A 25,856-nucleotide genomic window follows, 5' to 3' on the forward strand; every position below is an offset into this window, starting at 1 on the left:
TGAGTTCTGGTAGACCATACCAAGCTGAAAAGGCTTTAAGTATGGGTCCCATGACAGATTTGGTTTTTGTTATCCAAGACAAAAAATCAGAGAAGTTCATTTTTTCATAGCTCAAATCAGAGATACTCATCACCAGGAAGGAGGTTGACCACAAGGTGCTAAATTATTTTGGCTAAAGAGATTCACGAAGACAAAGACATCCAGAGATGGTGATCTACACCTGCCGAGGAAATGGCCAAATCAATTAAATCACAGATCCTAGAAGTATTCATTTATAACTCTGTTTGCAGTATTTTTTAAATCTTTTTTCTCCTTTATTGGGTGTGTCTCTCAGGAGATTCAGGAGATGCCATTCACCTACACAGCTATCTTCTTGTTATTCAAGGTCTCTAAAGCTTTACCCACCCACCCACCCCAGGCTGATTGTTGCTAGATTCCAAATAACAGCCATCTGAACATGATGTATACTTTTTTCTTCAGCACCACAGAGAGCTGGAGCACCTTTGGGACCAAGCCATTAAATGAAGCAACAATGGGCAAAACTCATCCACTTTCCAGATGGTCCCCTTGCTTCATGCCAGGGACAGAGCTCTAACTTTTTAGCTTGGTCTACAGCAAAGAAACCAGACCATAAAAAGGGTTATAGGAAGTAATGTCTTTTGTGTTGTACTTTTTCCCAGTTCCTTGCATAATATTGGCCTTGGTCAAATCAGAGATCTTTTCTAAACAAAGGACTCTTTATTAGATGTTTAGGAGTCATTTCCAGGAGCATGCTGTTTAATGTTTAACAACAGGCTTTGGGGCAGGGAATGTATGTATGACACATTTGTTAAGTTTAATCTACATTATTAACACTTTCTCCATCACTTTGTTAAGTCTCAACAATCAACAAAACCAGAAAGCAAACATGGTATTTGAAGATTTTTGAGGTGTAAGTTTCAGCACTGAAAATTCAGTAATCCCAGGAGCCAGATAAGCTGGTTCCAACACCCCCCCGAATTTCTCTGAGGTTTACTGGCCAAAGGAGAAGAAGGAGGGAAAGGAGGAGGAGAAGGAGGAGGAGGAAGAAGAGGAGGAGGATAGATATGGGGAGGAGGGGGAGAAGGAGAAATAAATATTTAAGTAGCACTTTCCAGTTACTAAGGACATTTCAGAAACATATCTTCTCTATTCCCTCTCTGGTCTTTGAAATTGCACCATTAGAACTTCACTCTTTTGGCTTCAGAATTTATGTCCTTTTACAATGCAAGTATTCCTAAGGATGGTATCTTTTAGCCATATCTCACTTATACCTTAGTGTGATTGAGCTTACTTCTTTTCCTTAAAGATTTTGAGAGAGAAGGATAAAAGGTCATCCTGACATCACCTGAGATGGGAAAAGGTGCAAAAAAAGGAAAGTAGGGACAAAGACTGACTTTGCCAATTTTAATTTTTCCTAAGTCCTGCCTTATTCTTAGGCCTCCTTATGTTTGACATATTTTTCCCCAGTTACTACCTGCAAGTTGACTGTGAAGATTACAGATCTGCAGAGATAAGATCTTATCATGGAACCGGACTTCATTCATCTTTGGAGGACTTTGGAGGTTTCACTGGACTTAGAATCTGGAACACCTGGGTTGGAATCTTGCTTTAGACATTTACTTAGCAGTGTGACCCTGACCAAGTCACTTAATTTGTTTGTCTCAGTTTCTTCATCTGTAAAATGAGAATACTGATAGCATCTACCTCCCAAGGTTGTTGTGAGGATCCAATGAGATATGTGTAAAGCACTTTGCAAAATTTAAAGCATTGTAATAAATGCTAGCTATTATTATTACTATAATATATTATATCATTATCATTATATATTATATCATAAAATATATTATATTCATTGTATTTCATTATATTATGTAATATTATATTTATTATATTATGTTATATTGTATCATATCACATCACATCATATTACATTATATTATATCATATTTAGACTCAATAGTCAGGAAATCTCATTTCTAGTTTCAGCTCTTTCATTAGTACCGTGTAATTAACTGTAGGCAACTCGTTTCAACGTTCTTACTTCAACTTCTTAATTGGTAACATAAATACAATAAACATATTCTATCTACCTTTGAGCATTGTTATGAGAATAAAATGAGCTAAGTTATTACTTATTATCTAATAAAATTAAACAATAAACAAGTGCTTTGAATATTAAAACAGATAAGATATTTTGCAATTATACTCTTCTCAACAGGTATAAAACCAGTAAGAACTATCATCTCCCACACTTCCATTCAGCATCAACTCTGCAGTTCTTATCTCCTACTTATAACCTGTGTGACCTCAAGTAAATCACTCCCCATTCTGAAGCACAGGTTTCCTCATCTTTAAAATGGGGGTATTGCACTAGCCTCTGTCCAGAGTTCGCTAACAGGTCTATATCTTGTTATATGATCTATACATGCAGAGCACAGTAATAGTTGCTGTGAAGATACCCCGAGTCCATTCTGCTTCCAAATTTCTTGAATTTTCTTAAGGACCCCATCTTCCTTCCTGTAACCAGAGGCGTGTTCAGCTGACTTGCTGGACAGTGGATTGTTAGACTTTTACTGTGAGCATTTACATCTCAGACATCAGCAAATGCTACAAATCAGGGTTTAATTTATTGTTTTGTTAATTGTCTAGACTTTAAAGGTGATAGAAAATGTTAATAATGCAGATTAAATTGCAAGTCAGTTTAATGTACTTTTTTTGAAAGCTGGTTGTTAAACCTTTACTAACACATCACATCCTGTAAGTCATATTTACAACCTCTGGATCATTCTTGATTCTTCCCAGCACCCCTCACTCCTGCTCTGCTACCCCATATCCAGTCAATTGCTAGGTCAGATAGATTAAACTGCCACATATCTCATGTCTATTCCAATTCTCCCCTCACACTGTTCCTGCCCTAATTCGGGTCCTTATCATCTTTTGCCTGGACTGTAGCAATAGCTTCCTTATTGATGTCTCTGCCTAAAATCTCTTCTTTCCCATCCATCCTCCATGCAGGGAAGAGAGAAAGCACAGGTTTAACCACAACACTTCCCAGATGAAGCAATTTCAGTGAGTCTCCCATTGCCTCTGGGAATAACATGCAAATTCCTCCAATTAGCTTCTAAAGTGGTACATCATCTGGTCCCAATCTTTTTTTTTTTTTTTTTTATGGCATAGTAGTGTAATGAGGTAATCAACTTAGCTCGACACTCCCCATCTGCCAGACTCTGGGACACTTCCAGGAGACCCCATGTGGAGGTTGGTAGTAAACGCCTTGCAGATTTGGGATGGCACAGCGAGCCCTCTGTTCCTATGACAGCAGCAGGGAGAGGTATCAAAAGACAATTGGCTGGGAAGAGGGACCTAAAGGGGGTGACAGCTTCTGATCTTATTCTTTTCCTTCCTCTCTCTTGAACTATGCGTAGCAAGGAATTCTTTCTCTAGGTCTTGGAAGAAAGGTTAGGAAATGGTCTAGAGAGGAAACATGTGCCTCCCTCTCCCCATTTCCCCATCTTCCTTCTTGTCAGCAATGATGACTGACCACATGGTAGTTAGTGAATATGCTGCCGACACTGAACAGAAGTAGGTTTTTGGTCCCTGGATGCCTCATTTACTCTATGTGTCATTCCCCTAACCTAGGTGACCAAACCTCAATTACAAAGATAAATTTGAGGGGAGTGGCTAAGTAGTTGTGAGTTTCTAGGTACCTTAGTCAGTGATTGCTGCACTTCTAAAGTTTCCCACCTACAGTTGTTTGAGTCCTTGTAGGACAACGGTTCTTAATTTTTTTTATGTCATAGACCCATTTGAGAGTCAAGTGAAGCCTATAAACCCCTTCTCAGAATGTTTTAAATGCATAAAAATAAGGTTACAAAAGAAACCAATTATACTAAAATGCATTTATAAAAATATTTTTTTAAATAACAGATGCCCTGGAATCTATCTACAGATCAATACTGGTCGATCCTTGGGGATCCATGAACTCCAGGTTAAGAACCCCCTTTTTTGGAGAAGATGACCACTAACAGGAGAGTGAGTACAAGCCCTGATCTAACCTTCCAGCAGACAGGGAGGCAATTGTTTGGGCAGTACAGAGCCAAGGAGAATGTAAAACATTTGTCAGGAATCCCAATAAATGTATCATATTTTAATGCTTTAAGTATCATCCTACTGGGAGAGCATAATAATGGCTTATTATTCAGGTATTTCATGTTCAAGTACTTGTCACGGTGTGTTTCCAAGGTCTTTTATGGTTTCAGTTGTTTTTGTTTTTGTTCTTCATTTCTTATGTGTGGAGGAAATAAATAGCTGTCCAATACCTGATCTACATTGTGACTTTTAGAGAAACCATAAACTTGAATCAAACCTAAACTTTATTTGATTTTTCCTAGAGCTATTGGATGAGGGGTTAGAGTCAGAAAAAGCAATAAAATGAATCTTACACTCTCTTTAGAGAAAAGGTTTCCCTAAGCATATACCCATGTCCATCCACATGAGGCCAGAGCTAGATGACCCTTAGTGGGAAAGGGCCAGCACTCTATCATCTCCCTTGTCTTACTCCTGACCTAAGTGGTATCTTCTGTCTTTGTGTGAAAAACACTACACCTTAGAGTCAGAAGAGCTGAAGTAACTCTGGGCAAAGCATTTAACCTCTCTTTAGTTTTCTCAACTATAAAATGAAGGGGTTGGACTAGACCTGTAAAATCACATCCAACTCTAACTCCTAGATTCTGTCTTTCCAGATCTATTTCACATTACTCCCCCTCATGCACTTACATTCCAGTCAAATTGCCCTACTTATCACTCACATACATCTAACACCTCTGAGGCTTTTGGCGTAAACTGTGTTCTATGCCTGAAAAACATTCCTTCACTTCTACTTCTTAAACTCTCACTTCTACATGAGTTTTCCTTGTTCTCCCTTAGTTCTTGATGTGCTCTACCTTTTGAAGTTATTTTATATTACTTCATATTTATCTACCTACACATTTTATATCCTAGCATATGTTGTGTAATCTCTCAAAAGGCAGAGACTGTTCAATGACCATTTTTTAAGTACCTGCTTTGTTCTAGGAAGAGAAGAAAGAAATAAGCGACCCAAAACCAGGAAAGGAAGAAAGAAGCCTCCCGGGGCAGGGCGGGGGGGGGGGGGGGGGGGGTCCTCTTTTCTCGATCTCAGTCTGTCTGTCTGTCTGTCTGTCTGTCTGTCTCTATCTATCTATCTATCTATCTATCTATCTATCTATCTATCTATCTATCTACCTATTTATCTCTCTGTCTCTCTCTCAGGAGAAAAGGTCACTGGATGCCACTACCCCTGCTAACTGCGGTGGGTGGAGTTCCCACCACCAAAGCTCTGAGGAGCCTGGAGGTGGAAGGGCAATCCTAGGTGGTGCAGTGGATAAAGCACCAGTGCAGGAGTCAGGAGGACCTGAGTTCAAATCTCACCTCAGACACTTGACACTCACTAGCTGTGTGACCTTGGACAAGTCACTTAACCCCAATTGCCTCATCCTGAGTCATCTCCAGTCATCCTGAGGAATATCAGGTCACTGGATTCAGATGGCTCTGGAGGAGAAATGAGGCTGGTGACCTGCACAGCCCTCCCTCACTCAAAAACAAAGTCAAGTGCAAGTCATGTCATTACTTCTCTGATGACATGGTCTTCTTTGGCAACGAACACACGCTTTGTTCTAGGCACTGTGCAAGACACAAGGAATGCAGTAAGAAAAAAATAAACATTAAATAGTCCCAAGACCTCAAGAAGAATCCTGACCTTCTTGGTGTTTGTAGTGTGTCTCTCCTTCTAGTTTTGATATTCAAACCCCTCCACAATCTAACCCCTACCTACTTTTCCAATCTTACCTCCTACTCCTCCCTACACATACTCACATACTCCACAGTCCAGCCCAACTAGCTTCCTCTGCTTGTAGTACTGTTCTCTGTGTGTGTGTCTGTCACCCCCATATTTAGAGTGGACTCTCCCCCTGCAGCAGGACCATAGCAAGCTCCACCTCTTAAAATTCCTTATTTTCTTCAAAGTCAAACCTTCCAGGAGTACTGCTGGTATAAGAGTTCTCTCCCTCAAACTTCTCACAGCACATTGGACAAGTCTTCGTCAATGAATTTACAATATTGTGTGAATTACTTAGGTCATTAAATAATTTTTTTATGGTTCCATTTTCTGAAAGCAGCAATTATATAAGTGTGCTTCTATTGATTCTCATCTGACTCAGAACTCCTGAGCTTGACCAGAGGAAACCAGATTGACCTGGTTTCCATATCTTTAGTGAGCTCTCTGACCATCAAATTCTGGACTTCATGCCATATACATGTGTTTCATTGTTCTGCTTCATTGTGATTTTAATTTGCTGGGGGTTCTTTGAAGAATGGATGTCACTTTAAGGAAACATGCAAAAAAGTGTAATTCTTAAACAGTACACTTCAATGACTGTTAGAGATATTAAAGTAGAAAGTCAAGGGTTTCAAGGATCATTCAAGCCCATGATGAAACATGATCAGTTGCATCAAAACACAAAGTAAAGTTCATTAAAAAATGAAAAAATATTGTCAATTGACAAATTACTGTAGTAAAATATCCTAATTCTCAGAAAATAATTAAAAACTTTCAGAGGAATCTGTTTGCTAGAGGCATTGTTAATGATTCCTCTATAACACAGGGTAGACTTCCGGACTTTGGGAGAACAGTAAGAAGACCAGTAAAAGCAAACATACAAAAATCAGCTGCTAACCTTTGTCATGAAATAAAAAAATGCTTGTCTTAGGTAAGATAATACAAAGGCTGGAGTATTAAAGATTGGAGAAAATTCATCTTTAGTGATGAAGCTCACTTTTCTATACTAAAACCATTATCTTAAGACATCTAGTCAGAGGTGCATTGGTAAATGTTTAACTACCAGCTTTCTTTTAAAAAGTAGTTATAACACATTTAAGTTTAAATTGCATAATTAATATTTTCCCCATCACTTTTCAGGGGTTAGCATACTATAACTTCCATGTCAAATCATACCTGCCACCTATATTTTTGTATAGCCTGAGAGACAGCAATGGCTTTTGTGTGGCCTACAGACTATAGTTTGCCTAATAAATGAAACAATAAATCAAGCCCTGGTTTGCAGCATTTGTCAATTTTGTCAAGTTTGTCCATTTCTGAGGTATAAAAGCTCACACTGAAATTTAACAATCAGCAATCCTAGGTTCCAGCATATCTTTAAGTCCAATTTAGCCCGTAAGATCTGAGCATCTTCATTGACTTGTAAAAATATGCACCCAAATAAGTATTTGAAGGATTATTTTTTTACTTTCAGTAGGCCTGGGAGTCTTACTCTCTCAAAGGGAATGATGAATTCATAATTATATTGCTATGCTGAGAATTAGAATTGCTCTAGAATTGCAACATACCTTTTACCTTGCCACATGTCATGAAAGATTTAAAAATATATTCAGAAGATAGAGATAAACATACTTCAATGGCCTGAGAACTTGCCTGATTTAAACCTCAATGGCAACCTTTGGACTAGACTTAAAAAATAGACTGTCAAAGGTTTATATACAGTGATTATCCAAAGTAATCAAAATACAGTTTCATGGTGAAAATGTGTCAAAATATGCTAAGTGGCACAGTGAATGGAGCACTGGACCGGGAATCAGAAAGACCTGAGTTCAAATCTGCCTCAGAAACTTACTTAGATATTTGTCTCTGGGCAAGTCACCTATCTTCCCTGAGCCTCAATATTCTCATCTATAAAATGAAGAGAAAAATAGAACCTATCCGTCAGTGTTGTTGTGAGTATCAAATAAGATCACACATATATTTTGCAAACCTTAAAGAGCTTATGTAAAATGTGACTATCATTATTATCATCTTGTGAACTGAATAGTAAACCTTATAAAACAAGTGATTGAAGCAAAAGGACATATTGCATAATAAAAGGGTTTTAAGATGTGAAAAACTGTAAGGTTTATTTCATTTCAACAAGTTTAATTTTTTAAATTTTGTCCTCATTAATCTATATGCCACGATATCACACTTCTTCTTCTCCTTCCTCTCCTCCTCATCCTCCTTCTTCTCTCTGTCTGTGTCTGTCTCTCTCTCTCTGTCTCTCTGTCTCTCTCTCTGTCTCTCTCTCTCTCTCCCTTTCTTATTTGTATGCATATTTTCTCCTACTCCAATCAATCAACAAAAATAGATTAAGTACCTACTACTATATCCACCTATCTCTTTTAAGACTGTAAACTCCTTAAACTCAGGGTGTGTCACAATTACCTTTGTATTCAGAGATCCTAGCAGAGTATCTTGCATTAAATAAATATTTGTGAATAGATGGATACGTTTTCTCATTCTTTCCTCTCCCCTGCTTTCTCACTCTTTCATCTTATTTGTCCTGATTCTTCTCTGCTTTCCCCTTCTGTATTTCTCTTCCTACCTCTCCTCTCTCTTCTTCTCTTCCTGTATCCCCCTCCCCAAACTTCTTTTCTGTGCTCTCCCCTCTTGAGGTCTATTTGAGGGTCTTTACTTTAAAGCAAGCAGGCCCACCTCAGGCTGGCCTGGCATCTGCAAGGGGAAAGAAGGAAAGAAGGAAGAAAGAGAAGGAAGAGAACCATTCCAGTTCCTCTTCCTGTTCCCATTGGGCTCTCTGCCAGATGATACAGGGCAATTTAGAAGCACTTGCCTCCTGCAATCATCTTTTCCACCTACAGTTTAAACCTTATCTTCCAAAGAAAGGCACAGCCACATCAGTGATGTCCGCTGGCCCACAATCCTCATCCAAGAGCCCAACATCTGGAGGGCTCAAGTGAACGGTGAAGGCAGTTATTAGGGCTGTCTCTGATTTATTTTATTGCTGCAGTTCCGGAGCATTTGCGTTGGCTGTTACTTATAATATGGAATTTCCCTCTCCAGCAATCGTTTATCTTTGGCAGAGCTCTGGAGCTCAACTTTGGCAACATTCCTGTGCTAGGGCAGGAGTTTAGCATTGTGCAAGTGAACACAGGACAGCCTCTACTCAGAGAAGCAAGGCTTCAGTGGGTATTCCTCAAGTAAGGATAACCTTTCTCAGATGTGCCTTGTATATGTGTTGTTGTTGCTCAGTCACTTTAGTCATGTCGAACTCTTTGTGACTCCATTTGGGGTTTTCTTGACAAAGATACTGGAATGGTTTGCCATTTCCTTCTCCAGTTCATTTGACAGATGAAGAAACTGAGGCAAATAGGGTTAAGTTACTTGCCCAGGGTCACACAGCTAGTAAGTTTCTGATGCCTGATTTGAATTCAGGGAGATGAGTCTTCCTGACTTTAGGCCCAGCACTTTATCCATTGTACCACCTAGCTGCCTATGCCTATGTCCATAAACTCATGGATTTTGAAGAAGGCCATCTTCTCCAGCTCCCTCATTTTACAGATGAGGAAACTGAGGTCCAGGAAGTGTAAGCAACTTTCTGAATGTTACACCTACACCAAGTGCCAAAGGAAGGATTACAACTCAGTATTGTGACTTGAGCTCCTTCCACTGGACCAAGTTTCAACAGCTGACCATTAACCCATAACTGTTCCTATTCACAGAACTAGTTACATCATTCCAATAAAAGATCAAAGAAAACTTTCTTGCTTTTGGTGAAGGAGGTGGTAAGATAGGGAGAGACAGGAAAAGAAAGACAGACAAATATAGAGAGGGAAAGGAGGAAAAGAGAGGGAGGAAAGGAGAGAGAAGAGGGAGGGAAAGAGGGAGAAGAGTAAGGAAAGGAGGAAGAGAGTTAGAGGAAGAGATGGGGGAATGGAAGAAGGGGAGAATGGAGAGGAGTGAAAAGAGAGAGGGAAACAGAAAGAAGAAGTGGGAAGAGAACAGAGGGAAGGAAGGACAGAGATGCGGAAAGACACAGACAAAGAAGGAAAGGAAGGAGAGAGGAAGGGAAAGAAGAAGAAAGGAGAGAGACAGACAAACAGTCAGAGGCAGAGGGGAAAAGAAAGGAAAAGAGACAGGAAGGGAAAGAGAATGGAGAGAAGAATGGAGGGAAAGAAAAGGGGAAGAAAAAAAGAAAGAGGAAAGGAAAGAGGAAGGACAAAGGGAAGAGAAGGTGCAAAGAAACAGAATGAGAGAAGAAAAGTGAGGAAAGAGAGGAGGGAAGGAAGGAGAGAAAAGAGTGAGAGAAGGAAGAAAGCAGAAGTCAGAAGAGAAGGGAGATGAGAGACAGATTTCTGGGTAGTGTGGATGTATGTTTATCTTGCTAATCTGATGTCAAAGTTTTCAGCACACAATCCTTGATTTGGAGAGTTCAACTTCCCCAGGAGGCCGCTGGGAAAGGGCCTGTCCCGAAAGCTCAGAGCAGCCCCAGCCCCAGCAGCAGCACCAGCAGCAGCACCAGAAGCACCAGCAGCACCAGTGGCAGCAGCACCAAGCCCCGCACAGTCAGGAGCAGGAAGCGCTGAGCCGCCACCGCCGCCGCCGCCTCCGGGGTCTATCTGTATTCTGCATGAGTCAGCCCCAGCTCCTGCACCTGCTGTGTTTTACAAATCTGAATGCACTGAATCCTCCCCGAGATGCTGCCAGCTCCTGCAAACAGATGGCTAGGGTAAAACCGGGGAACGCTTCTCAGTTCTGGGTGTCGGGGCCACACGACCCAAAGGAAACATGTCTATGTGAGTACTACATCCACTTACCCTTATGGATTTGGGGGTGGGGGTGAGGGTAATTGCAGCTCTGTCTCGCCAAGGCTGAAGATATAAATAGTCTATGCTTTCCGAGGAGCCGGTTGGGTGATTTCTGCTCTAAGAATGGGAGAGTCTCAGGAAATTGCAATTTAAATTACCTCGATTTCCATAGCTCTCGGAGGAGAGACAAACAGGAAAAATCTGGGGAGGGGCCCAGGCTCCAGGGAAGGGGGATGGAGCTGGCTGACTCCCCCAGCCCAGGGAATAACTGTGAGATTCCCTGGCTGTTTGCCGGTTTCTTGGTGGCTGTACAACATCTTTCTGGGCTTGGTTTCCCCTAAAGTTCCGTCATTCCTACAGGTTCCCGACCGGCTGGTGAAGGGAGGGCAGCATCCTACAGCTGGGATTTTTCTCCCAGAGCCGGGCATGGGCAGGGAGGGGCGGGCGCTCCCCGAACTCGGGCTGGGCGGGCCGAGATGCTCGCTGCGACTTGGGCAGTGGAGAGGAAGTTAAGTGGGAGACCCTCCGAAGGGACCTCCACCCTTACAGTGGAAGAGAAGCCCCGCCTGCTTGCATGCATAGAATTGATTAATCGGGAGAAAGCAAAGGGAAGTCCGTTGGTTCATGATTTACTTATAAAATTACGGGCACCTTCCCCATTCACCAACTGGGGTTGACGCAGCTTACGTCATCAACACAGCCCAAATCTTTTTTGAGAAGTGACTCCGTGCACAGTGCAGCGTTCAGATGCTTAACTCAATTGGGAAGAATCCCAAAATGTATAAGCCACAACCCCACCCAACATGCAAGACTTCTCCCTCCCTTTGGGGTACAGGGATTCTGCAAGGTTAAGCCCCCATGAAAGCCAATGGAATTTGCAGAATTAAACCCTTATAGAACAATATGTTTTCAGCGATGGGTTAGAAAGGCCTCCTTTGTCAATTTCCTTGCTCTGCTACCCAGAATGTAACTGAAGGTGGTACTTGGATCATTCAAAAGATGTCTATTCCTCGCCCCCACGCACACAAACTTTAAATTCTTTTCTGAACCCCCTCCCTCTCCAGTTTACTTAAAACCACCATGTTTACCCATCAACTCATCAAACATTTATTAAACACCTGCTTTTTTTCTAGGCACTGTTCAAAGCACTGGGGATATATAACAAAAATACAAAGGCAAAAATTTTAACCATGTGTTCCAACAAGTCTTCCATCTCTGGCACCAGGCCATGTAATGAAGTAATTGTGCAATTAAAAGTTAATTGCTGGATTTGATTTCTTTTTTCACACACACACCCCCCCCCTTTGGAATTACTAAAAACGGTGTTGTTCCTAACTTGGGAATGTCCGTCTGACCCAGGGAAGGTCGGGATTGGGAAAGAGTGAGAGGGAGGGGAAAAAAGGGAGGTGGGGGGGGAGATCTCTGAACCATCTTCAGCTTCCTTCTCAAAGAGGATTTCCATTGTTAACCTTTGATTTGGAACCTGAAGTTAGAACAGAGATTTCCCTCAGAGATAGGACCCCCTAGAGATTTTTCCTTGGGGCTCAATGTTTCAAAGGCTATACGATGTACGTTCTACTTTTGGGAGTGAAGCTCCTAGTGGGCAGGGATTGTTTCTGTTTTGTTTTGTTTCAGTTTTTGTATCTGTGTATGGGCCACAGGGTTTGGCACATTGTAAGTAACTTGGTAAATGCCTGTTGAATTGAATTATAGGACACAGCTGAAAGTCTCATAAGTGGGAAAGTCTTCTGGAGCATAAAGCTGTGACCTTGAAAAGCTAATGAATGTATCCACTTCACAGGGTTGTATTGAAAACCAAACACAATAGTATAATTGAAGCCCCAGACTTGGGGACTTTGTAGGGCTTTCCCAGGATGACAGAGAATCTTTGAGTTAGACTATTTGCAGACATTCAGGAAGAATATTTTACTTTGGGTTTCTGGGGTCTCAAGGGGTGCCATATTGGAGAGATGGAGAGGCAGGAGCAAGATACAAGTGGTTGAGTGTATGGACCAGACAGTAAAAGGACATAAGATACATGTGGAACTGAGAGCAAGTCAGACTGGCAGTTATAGAAATTGGTAGGAGTGGTATCCAGTAAATAGAGTCTTCTGTTTTCCCTGGTTTTTTTCCAGAGCACAATGTTAGGGACTTTTCCACTTAGAAGAATTTAAAGCTCCATCGCTTTCTTCAGAAACCCTCTTCACACAGGCATGGAGGAATATATAGGAAGAAATAAGGAGATGATCCTCACTACAAACCTCAACTCAGCCATCTATGTGTCATTTGAATGTTTATTTGTGTTTTTACATTACCTGGTACTGCTATTAAATGACATGGCCATTAACAGTGATTTTGTAAAAGTCTGTAAGTTAGGACAGCTAGGTGACACAGTAGATAGATCGCCAGGCCTGGAGTGAGGAAGACTTGAGTTCAAACTTGGCTTCAGACACTCACTAGGTGTATGACCCGGGGTAAGTCATTTAACACTGTTTGCCTTAGTTTCCTCATCTGTAAAAATGATCTGGAAAAGAAAATGGCAAACCACTCCAAGATCTTTGCCAGGAAAACCCCAAATGCGGTCATGAAGAGTTGATCATAACTGAAACAACTGAACAACGGTAAGTTCTCAGTTCAAACCTAGAAAGTATTTTCCTGGTACTACTCTGGGGTTGGAGGACAAAGAAAGTTTCTACAATATTGGTTAACCTGGAAATATTCCAGAGCATGCTATTTAGATTTCCTTTGAATCCAGAGCAAGATAATAAATAAAGCAATGAACCAGTGATGGAGAGGAATGATGAGGGGTGGTATGGCTGCCATCTAAGTACATCCAACTGAAAGCACTGTATCATCATTTCTCCTGCTCCCTCTCCAAAAGCTATACAGATAAAGCACTGAATCATTGTCAGCTATTATTATAGGAGAAAGAACACTATACCAGGAGGAATTGTGGTCTGGACTTTGTCACTAACTGTGTAACCTCAGTTATCACTTAACCCTTCTGAGTCTCTGTTTTCTTAGCAGTAAAAAGAGCACCTGCCTTGCCAAGTTCATAGAGTTGTAGGAATCAGATGAGATGATGCACGTGAAGGACCATGCAGATGTTTGGTATTTTTATTAATTTAGATTCAGCCTATTATCATCTACAAGGTGCAGGGCATTGTGCTAGGTACTAGGAGACAATATCAGGACTTGTAGCTGTTGCTGCTGCTGTTATGGTTGTTAGAGAAAGGTATCTTCTAAGTGCAAGGGAAATTTTTTCTATATGAAGCACTGTATTGAAGCTTGTCAGATGTAACACATAGACTTGCTTGCTTTAATCATACCACAATCCCATCGTTATTGGTGAATGGAGAGAACTACACCTGGAGGTCCAAAAAATTGATGATACAAGTACAGGATAAGAGAGTTTTGGCTAGATGGCAGTCCATGTGGGAAAAAAAATCTAGGAGTTCTAGCAGACTGCATGGTCAATTCAGCAATGTGAGAGGCTGCCAAAAAAAAGTTATTGTGATCTTAGACTGAATTAACAGAAATATTAACATTTCTGTAGTGAAGGAGGTGATCATTTCACTGCATTCTCCTCTGGTCAAACCACAAGTGGAATGTTGTACCCATTTCTGGGCATCACATTCTAACTGTGGTATTGACCATTTGGAACTTTTGTAGAGGAAATTGACCAAAATAGTGAGGTGTCTTGAAATTTGAGTATTAGTTGAGAGAACTAGGACTATTTAACCTAGGAAGAGGTTTAAGGAACACATGATCATTATATTAAAATATTTGAAGGATTCAACAAACATTTGTTGAAAGAAGAATTGTACTTGTTAGGCTACATTCCAGTGGTCAGGACTAAGAACAATTTTTAGTTCAATATAAAAAAACTTCCTAATAATCCATTGTGTTATGAACTCCTCAAGGGACTGTCTTTGCCTTTCTTTGTATCCCTAGAACTTAGCCCAGTATCTGGCACACAGAGGCACTTAATAATACTCACTGACCAACTAGTTATCTGAAAATGCAATGGTTTATATTATGAAGTAGTGAACGATCTGTCCCCGGAGGTAGGAGCTGATTGACAGTTCTTAGCGATACTGGAGAAGAGATTTATGCACCGGACAAGGAGTTAAATTAGGTAGTCTCTGGAGTGCTTTCCAGTTCTGGAATTCTGACTCAGTGACCTTCACTTTTGATTTTTACACTAATTGTTTGTCCATCATACTCAGCTATTATTTTCTTGACCCAATGCTATATATATTTTGCTAGTTTTATTAGTATCGAAAAAGATGAGCTAACATGCTACCCAGCTAATTCACAGCAACAGATGTGGCATAGATACTGTTGGGCACCTCGCCAAAGCCTTTAAAGGGGGCCTCACTCTCTTATTCACTCTTCTGCTCTTAGATTAGTAGAAAGTAAAAGGTGGCAACCTGCAATATCAATATGCATTATCATTAACCTGGTACTTAAATCATAGGAAGCACAGGTAGAAAGGAAAATCAACCTTTTATGCTTTGGTAGCCAGTATCCATGTGTAATCAATGAAGGCAGTTCAGAAATAGAATTAGAAGGAGCAAGACTTAGGCAATTTCGTTTTATTTTACATCCATACATATCTACATATGGATTTGTAGAGGTACTCCATCAGAAATCAGTTCTTAAGCCCCAACCCACTAGTGAACCCTCTTTTCCTTCTTGAACTTGCTATATTTCAAAAAGCCCTAATCATGTGATTTGGATGTAATGGGTATTTCTACAGAGAAGACAAACATGTTTGGATACTGCAAATAGTTGATTTAGTTCTAAAAATATGACATTATATAATAACAATAAAACCACAAATTATAAACATCTATCCCAAGGACTTGAACCTACTACTCTCCTATAGCCAGCTGCTTTGAACATAGGAGTACTAGGAACTGTTGAGAGTGACTCCCAACTTGGAGGAAGCAAAAGTGTGAGCAGCACTGTTCCTTTGGGTTCCATTGTTCCATGGTTCAGCTCATACATCGTGTAGGACCCTGGATGAAGCCTCAGAAATTCTAGACTCAACAATCTTGGCTCAGTCTGTGGTGCTTGGAATCTGATCTAAACTGGAGCACATAAGGGTTGGTGCTTTCTAAAGTGATAGTTGTCTGGTCATTGACAGGGACCTCTGATCACTTCTGGTCTCAGCTCTATAGAACAGAATAAGCATACTCAGAAGCTAACTCTTGCAAGGAGTGGTGCAGAAGTGATGCATCCTTCTTTTTGTCATTGATCATGGCCCCTCTTCCTGACCTTGACTATTACTTTCCATTTTTTTTTTTTGCATTACCATCCCTATCTCTAATAGTCAGGCCTTGTCCCTATTAAGATTCCTCCAGGCATCAGTAGATAGGTTGGAAGGAGTTATTTAGAGGGTTAGAGACCCCTGAAATCACATCCCATAGGTGGTTACTCAGTATCCACACATGGCAGAACTTTACCCCCAAATCAAGCTCTGGAGCTGAATAAAAATACCTTTAAAATACAAGAAATTCAAACTGCTTCTGAAATACTCCCAAGATCCCTCATAAGGATAAAAGGGGCTTTTAAAATGCTTTTCCAAACCATGTCCGCTAAACATGTATGTAATGGTTCAGATAGTTAATTCTGCATACAAATTGCAGGACTTTGGCCTCTAGTTCTATAGTGGCATACATCAAACAATCCTCAGATGGCTCATCTGCTGAGATGGCAGCTTCAAAGTGGCCTTATCTCTGTAAGTGTATATACTACCAGAAAGTTTGGCCCTTGGGGTCCAAGTTGAATCCACCAAAGCAAGGAAATTGAAAATCGATCACTTGTGGGCAAAGCAGCAGTGCTTAGAAATCGCATGTTACAAAGATCTGCAGAGTTTGTGAAACCCCTACCTTCTCTTCCTGGGACTGAAAACAGAAACCAAATAGCCTGAACCTAAAATAATGCTGTTTAGCTCTTCATTTATTCATTCATTCATCCATTCATTCATTCATGTGTTCTCATCAACCAGTCAACAAGCATTTATTAAGCACTTGCTATTTACACAAGACAACTTGCTAGGCCCTGGGGTGCAATGATAAAAGCAAAATATACCTTGTTGTCAAAGAGCTTGCTGTTCTAATGACAGAGGTGGCATGCTGATATACAGGTGTATGCAGAACACATGTAAAGCAGATACGAGGTAAATAGGATGGGAGGTCTTAAGGCTCCAGAAGCTAGGGGAAAGGCTTCCTCCAAAGGGTAGTACTCAGTGAAGTCTTGGAGGATGCCTGGAATGTTAAGAGGTGAAGGTGAGGAGAGAGAATATTCCAGGGCATGAGACATGGATTCTGCTAAGGCCCAGAGACAAGAGACAAGAGCTTCAGCCAGTGTGTCTGTAAAGTATGTGAAAGGGCAATAAGGGTAAACATGTGTCACAAGGTTGGAAAGGTAGGAGGGGGGCATGTTATAAAGAGCTTTCAATGCCAAACAGCATTTGATTCTGCAGATAACAAGGAACCACTGAGTATGATGGGGACATGGTTGGATCTGTGTTTTAGGAAAATCACTTCAGAAGTTGTGTGGAGGCGAGGGTTGGAGCAGAAGAAAAATTGAGGCAGGGAGGCTAATTAAAAGGTTATTGCAACAGGCCAGGTTGTGTGAGTAGAGAGGAGAGGGAAGAGATTTTGTGTGTTTATCTATCTATCTGTCTGTCTGTCTGGTCTATCTCTATCTATCATCTGTCTTATCTGTCTGTCATCTACCTGTCATCTATCTATCATCTATCTACCATTTATCTGTAATATCTATCATCTATCTGTCTATCTCTGTCTATCTGTCTACCTATCTTTCTGTCTGTCTCTGTCTGTCGGTCTGTCTCTGTCGATCTGTCTGTCTATCTGTCTTGTCTGTCATCTATGCATCATCTATCTGTCATCTATCTACCATTCATCTATCATATCTATCATCTATCTGTCATCTATCTCTCTGTCAATCTGTCTATCTATCATCTGTCTTGTCTGTCTATCATCTACCTGTCATCTATCTATCATCTGTCATCTATCTGTCGGTCTCTGTCTATCATCTGTCTTGTGTGTCTGTCATCTGTCATCTATCATTTATCTGTCATCTATCTACCATCTGTCTGTCCTATCTATCATCTATCTGTCATCTATATGTCTGTCTGTCTCTGTCAATCTATCTATCTGTCTATCATCTGCCTTGTCTATCTCTCTGTCATCTACCTGTCATCTATCGATCATCTATCTGTCATCCATATACTATCTATCTGTCATATCCATAATCTATCTATCTGTCTGTGTTGATGAGGGGAAGCCTAAGAGTCTATAAGGCTACTCTCTCTGCCTATCTTTTTCTGTCTGCCAAAGTTCTTTCTCTTTCCTGTCTTTCCAGAAAAGAAACATATATACATGTTTCTTGGGTTTATATACCAATGGTATTCTTAGATCTCCAGCTTTTGCTCCAAAATGGTCTTTTATTTCCCTGGGGGAACAGTGCAGAGAAAAAAAAACTTGGGAGGAAGCTCTGAAGCTTCTCTTTGCAGAGTATGTTAATTAAGGAGCTCTGTTCCCCCCCTCTACACGCCCACCCCCCTCCTTCTGTGCCTTTTTGACAACCTGCTCCTCCCACATACAGGAGCAGAATGGGGCTGCATGAGTAAGAGGCTGAAATACCAAAACCTACAGTCATTTAATGGATAGGACTGAAAACTAACATCCATTGGAATCCAAAAGTGCAGGTGGCAGTGCTGAATTCAGTTCCATTCAGCAAACATTGATTGACCACCTTGCAAAGCAACATGCGGGGTCTTGCTGGGGAAATGGGAAGAATAAATCCAAGTTCCTGCCTTTGAGGGGGATGAGACAGAACACAAAGAGTCATAATGCAAGGAAGGAAATATGACAAGTACCACAAGAGAGGTACAAAGTGCTATTCAAGACTGGAGGAGAAAAAGAACCCTACCAGTCACGAGGGGCTTGATAAAGGAATTATTGTCGTCATTTTTTCAGTTATGTCCTACTTTTTGTGCCCTCATTTGGGGTTTTCTTGGCAAAGATCCTGAAGTGGTTTTCTACATCCTTCTCCAGCTCATTTTACAGATGAGGAAACTGAGGCAAACAGGGTTAAGTGACTTGATTAGGGTCACATAGCTCGTGTCTGAGGACATATTTGAATTCCAGTAGAAGAGTCTTCCTGACTCCAGGTCCAGCACTCTACCCACTGTCCCACCTAGCTGGGAATTAGTTCAGTCCAATCTGATTAGAATGCCTACTATATGCTAGGTCCTGTAAATACAAAGACAAAAACAAAAGAGTCCCTGACCTCAAAGAGCTTATATTGTACTAGGAAGTAGAAGAGGTGGTTATAGATGAATATGATACAAGGAAGGGTATGAAAGGGACAAAGGAGAAGACCAGTCCAGATAATTTTCAGAGGGAAGGAGAACTTTCAATGGGGGAGGAGGGAGGAATCAAAGAAGGTTCTTGGAGAAGTGGCATTAAGTTGGGCAAGTAGGATTTAGAAAATTAGAATATCCCTCTTCTCAGTAAGGAGATAAAGAACCTTGGAGAAAGAATTTTGCATATACTTTCTATATTCATTGTAATTTGTTATTTTTGCTTAACTGTTCTTTGCTACAAGGGAAGGTTCAATGGAGTGGGAGTTGGTATATATTGGGAAATGACTTTGATGCAAAGGAAAAAGTATCAATAAAATTCATTTTTTAAAAAGAGTAGAATTCCAGGGATGGGGGAGGTATTCCAGGCAGAGGGAACAAGCATGAAGAAATGTGTGGAGGTGGGGAACTGCGTGGTGTGTTCTGGGAACAGCTAGTAGCCCAGTTCACTTGGAGGCTACAGTTATGCATAAGGGAGTTATGAATGATAGAGCTAAAAAAGGTAGAGTATATGTATGCTGTAGTATATGTATGCCTGAATGGCATGGAATATGTGAATTTCTGATCTAATCACAGAATGCCAGAACTGACTGCGACTTAGACACATTCTGGTCCAACCTTCTCCTTTTTCAGATGAAGATACTGAAGCCCAGAGAGGTAAGGTAATATGCCAAAGGTCATAGATTTAGTGGCAGAACCCAGAGTAAAGTCTCTGTCTTCAGTCACTCCAATCACAATTTTCAGTGACAATGTTATTAGAGTCGATACTGTAGATAGACCACTGTGACAATTTCAAATACTTCCCTAGTGAAGCTTTATTCTCATTTTTAGAAGTCATGGAAGATAAATAAGGAATTCAAGCCTTTTAATCAAATTCCTTGATATGATGAAACAGATTACACTAAATTCTCGTCTATTCAGCAGTAGAAGAAAAAAACTTGTTTTCCTGCCTCAAATCTTACATAATCATAGAATTTAGAGTAAGCAAGGACCATATAGAAGGAGTCATTGAAGTGAGAATCAATGAGATTCCAGGGAAAGAATGGAGAGAGAGAAAAGGAGTCAGGGCAGCATGCTAAGAAGCAACTTAAGGGACAATAGGAGGAAGATGTCCCAGTGAAGGAAACAGGAATGGCCCAGAGAAGGAAAGGGAGAACCAAGAGCATCACAGATACAATTTCAGCAAACAAAATAAAACAGTCCCAACACTTGGGTTTTATTTTCATGACAATTTCATGACAGGATATCAGCTTCACCAATGAAACTCAAAGCATTTCCGAGTGTTTAAAGAACCTGGGTCATCTAGATGGGGCAGTGGATACAGCACTAGGGTCTAGAGTCAGGAAGATTTGAGTTCAAATCTGGCTTCAGACACGAGCTGTGTGACCCTGGGGAAGTCATTTAACCCTGTTTGCCTCAGTTTCCCCATCTGTAAAATGAGCTGGAGAAGGAAATGGCAAGCCACTCCAGTATCTTTGCCAAGAAAACCCCAAATGGGGTCACAGAGTTGGACATGACTGAAATGACTGAACAACAACAAACATTTAGTCCATACTCCACATTTGATGGAAGAAATTGACATCTAGAAATGGAAAGTGATAAATGATTCAGCAACAAATAAAAGCAAAGTGTACAATATGGTATGAAGTTTTCTAATTTCATGGTTACTTTGGGAAAAGCATATTACCTTTTCTCTAAGGTATGTCAAGAACACATTCGGAATATAATGGAAGGAAGGGCTTTTATATATAGCTTCTATCTCTAAAAGGCCAGTGAATAACATTATTGTCAAATTTAATTGTCAAGTCCATTAGTGATGAACATAAGAAATAAAACTGGAATATTCTCAATAAAGTTTCACTTCACCCAAGAAAAAGCATAAAGGACAAATAAATAAACCTCTTTGTGTGTGTGCGTGTACGTGTGTGTGTGAAATGACACATCCTTAGATCTGCAACAGACATCATTGAACACACTCCTGACCATTTCCAATATTTGATCATCCAACTTCCACTTAGAGACATCCATCAATGGGGGAATTCTAGTATTTATGATAGACTTCAAGGATCTGTGATATTCTCAGTGTGTCTGGTTCCTTCATTACAACTTCTCTGTGTCTTAGTAAAGACTTCTTGGGAATTCCTGTTGCCAACTTGGTGACAAACTTTTCAGAACTTAGGTCAGCAATCTTCAGGCAACAGACATTAAGTCCTTTCATTTCTGTCTCATTGATTCTCTATCTCATCCCCCCAAAACCTACCATGCTTTTGAGCTTCCCTGTTTCTATCAGTCATTATCCTTCTTCCAGTCTCAGATCTATGACCTCAGCTTTATATCAAAGGCCTCACTCTCCATCATTCCACATATCCAACAAGTTGCCAGATTGTGTTTTCCCTAGCTCTGCAGCATCTCTCACATTCAACTTGTCCTCTCTACTCACTCAACCACCACATTATTTCAAGCTTTCACCACCCCTCGCCTAGATGATTGAAATGACCTCCTCAGTCTTTCAGTCAACAGGTCAATTGTCAAGCATTCATTTATTTTTTAATTTTTTTCCAATTTCATGTAAAAACAATTTTCAACCTTTGTTTTTTACAATTTTTGAATTTCAAATTCTCTCCTATCCTCCTTCCCTTCCCTGCCCCCCACATTGAGAAGGCAAGCAATTTGAGAAAGGCTATATGTGTGCAGTTATGCAAAACATATTCCCATATTAAAAGTGTTGCAAAAGAAAACAGACAAAAAAAAAACCAAAAACATTCAATCAAAATGAAGTTTAAAAAAGTATTCTTCCTTCTGCATTCAGATTTTGTCAGTTCTTTCTCTGGAGGTAGATAGCATTTTTCATCATGAGTCCCTTGGAATTGTCTTGGATCTTTGTATTACTGAGAATAGCTAAGTCATTCACCGTTGATCATAGTACTCAGCAAGTATTTAAGTGCCTTCTATGTGCTGGCACCCTCCCCCACGATCTTGTATTTAATTCACTTGTATTTATTTTGTATTTATTCTGCATATTTATATATGTACATATTGTATCCCTCAATGTAAGTTTCTTGAGAGTAAGACATCATTGAACACACTTTGTGCCTTTGTGCCTTCCCCGAGGCTTATACAGCGCCTGGCCCAGAGCAGGTGCTTAAAGTCTTGTTTGATAAAGTCTGGGATTGGGTTTGCATTGGAGTCTTCATCTTGGGAGTGTAGGTTAGGGTTTGCCTTTCATTGGTACAGCCTTTGACAACCTAGCCAGAACATGATGATGAAACACCAGAGAACCAGGACTCTGGTGAAGGCTTTAGTTAGAGGATATATACATAAAATTCACATTTACTCTGTACAGGTTTATAACATTTCAGTTCTTCAAAGCACTTTCTTCACAACAGCCCTATGAATCGATACAAATATTATTCTCCCCTTTTGCAGGTGAGAAAACTGTGTCTCAGAATAGTTAAGGAATTTACCCACAGTCCCATGGGTAATAAGTGCTACGCTCTGGACTCTAACACAGCTCTCTTTCTTCAAGGTCACTCATTAAAATTAAAATTCAAAATTAAATTTTAAAATGTGATGTATACATGTATGCATGTACATATGTGAATATACAAATATTACATATATATGCCTACAAACACATATACATATGGACCCATAACTATGTATATATATAATATGTGTATGTGTTCTACATATGTATAGCTATATGTATGTATATGCATACACATATACACATTTATCTTTAGCCCATTAACAATTGTTAAGTCCAAAGTATACTAAATGCTTCCCTTCTGCTAGTTCCATTGAGGTCAGCATATAGAAGTCTTTGGCAACTTCCTTTGTTACAATGCATTAAGTCCAAGCTATTTGGCATGAGAACAAACTGATTTTCAAGCCAACTTCCAAAGTGCATGGAGCCCTCACCTTGGCACTACCAGCTGTCTTAGGACTCCAAAATTTAGAGGATGCTAGCAGCACTTGCACTAGTTCAGCAGGGTATGAATAACAGAGCTTAGTGCCAAGTTATCAAAAATGTTTAGTTAAAATAGGAATTTAATTAAAAGTCAAATTCATGAGATCACAGCTCCATTAGAGAAAGGAATCTTTATTTATTTGGGTTGAGAACCTTGGCAATCTTGTAAAACCTAATGGCCCCATTCTCAGAATAGAATAAAATAAAATACATTAGATTAAAAAGCAAAACAGTTATATTGAAATAGTTATCAAAACATTTTTTTTAAAGTTCTTAAGACTCCAAGGTAAGATAACTAATGTGAAAATGTGGTTAATAAGAATGTATGTGTAGAACCCATATAAGATTACATGCCATCTTGGGGAGGGAGTGCAAAGGGAGGAAGAGAAAATTTAAGACTTATTGAAGTGATTGTTGAAAGCTGAAAACAAATAAATTAATTTTAAAAAAATAAAAAAGCTGGAAAAAATGATTACTTTCTTTTTCTTTGAGAAAAAAAAAGATTCCAAGAATCCCTGGAAGAAGGAATCATATGCCCTACTCCTTCACCCTACTGACATTACCCCAAATAAACTCTCTGACCCATCACTTCTTGTTCTTCATACCAAGCACTGGCCTCCTTAGAAATGGCTTTGCCATGTCCCAATGTCTCTACCAACAGGATAGATGCCCTTGGATCTCTGTCTCCCTTACATGGTTTGGTATCCCAGGGCCTCTTGCTAATCACTTCTCTGTTGAATGAATAGGCACTAAATAAATAATTGTTGATCAATTTGGTTTAAAATTTTTATTTAAGGCTACCTTTTTGTCCTGCTTGCCTATGGTGCAAAATTGTTAGTTATAACTATTTGGAAGAATCGGAAAACTTTGGGTCTTGCTTATAGCAAATGAAGCATCCTCCTCTCTGCCAAATGTAACTACAACAACCTCCTTCTGTGTCAGAAGAAAAATCTCCACTCTTCCTGTCATTTGAAGTTACAAGAAACAGTGGATTCAGGAGTTTAGAGAGTTTGGTGTTAGGAATAGGGGATGCATCTGAAAAGTAGAGTGACATGTGAAAAAGTACATGTCAACCAGTCAAAGCAATAGCAATGAGAATTCCAGAGCTGAGGGCGTTTTGCCAATGAAGATGAGATTTTTGAAAATGGATCATATATAATTGTAGACAGTCATTAGTCACTAATAGTCAATAAACATTTATTAAGCACCTACTGTGTGCCAGGTACTGTGCAAAGAGTATTCTGGCTGGAAAAACAAAAACATCCTTTGGTAATCATTCCATACTTAGATTGGTCCAATTCATGTCTGTCTATGGGCTAGTAATGAAATTTTCTCAAGATTTGCAGAAACTGCTCAAATGTGTTCTGTTGGCCTAAATTTTGAGACATTGGAGGAGGACTTTAAGAGAGAAGGAATAATAATAATGATATTGATGATGAAGATAGCTTATATTTCTGTGGAGTTTTATGGTTTACAAAGTTCTTTATATCTACCATATCATTTGTTCTTTACAGCAACCCTATGATGTAGTAAGTGCAAGTATTGTTATTCATTTTTATACAGGAGGAAACTGAGGCCCAGAGAGGTAAAGTGTTTTGTCTATAAATACTGGGTGTCCCAATAATCTTGGCAAACTCAATGTGGCATGGGGACTGTAGAGAACTAGCCTCAGGGTCCAGAAGACTGAGTTCAAGTTCCAGCTTTTACGCATACTGACTGTGTGATGCTAGATAAGTCAGTCCTCAGTGCTGTTGTTCATTCCAGCTCATTGTGGCACTATTTGGGATTTTCTTGGCAAAGATACAGGAGTGGTTTGCCATTTCCTTCTCCAGTTCATTTTATAGATGAGGAAATTGAGGCAAATAGGATTAAGTGATTTGCCCAGGGTCACACAACTAGTAAGTATCAGAGGCTGGATTTGAACTCAGGAAGATGTCTTCCTGACTCCAAGCTCAGTACTATCCACTGTGCTACCTAGCTGCCCTAGAATACCATTATTATTCCCATTTTACAGCTGAGGAAATTAAGATTAACAAGGTTCAGTGACTTGCCCAGGGTCAAATGTCTAATAAGTATCTGAAGCCAGATTTGAAAAGTTACAGGGAGGGTGCCAATGTGCACTGGTAGAGGGAGTTTCTTAGTCAGGAATTCTCTAAACTTTAAATCACAGCTTTGGTCCCTGTCCTTTGTTGTTTTTCTCAAAAAAGAGAGAAATTTACTAGGAAGTACCAAACATATGGAATATTAGGCAAAATACTAACGCAGTAATGCAAATATAGATCTATCACAAATCACTGCCATATACTGAAAATAGAAGACATAATAATAATTTTAAATATAAGACACAATTATTCCTAGAAATAGGATGGTCCATCATTGGTATTTGAAGGTTAGAGGGTGGGAGAAAGAATATCATTCCATGGGCTAGTAAAGGAAAGAGGGGTGACACACATGAATAAATGCATGAATGAATGAATGAATGAATGAAAAAAGCATTTATTAAGAAGAAGGCTATGGCAGGGATGGTGCAGTGAGCCTGCTTCTGAGCCAGATGAGGTGAATATCAACCAAGGGTTAGGGTGCTAGGGTCAGTGGTGGGAGGAGGAGGCTGAAATGCTATAGTCTTGGCTTAGATATGGCATGCATTACGTTTATTCATTCAACAAACACTTTGTATATGGTATTTTCAAGATCCTGTGCTAGATATCTGTGTGGCTCACTTTTTCTTTCTATTTTTGTCCCTCTATCTCTCTCCCTACCCAATGAGTTCCTCATCGAAAAATATTCAGAAATTCT

Source organism: Notamacropus eugenii, chromosome 4 (genome assembly GCF_028372415.1).
Source record: "Notamacropus eugenii isolate mMacEug1 chromosome 4, mMacEug1.pri_v2, whole genome shotgun sequence".
Lineage (NCBI taxonomy): Eukaryota > Metazoa > Chordata > Mammalia > Diprotodontia > Macropodidae > Notamacropus > Notamacropus eugenii.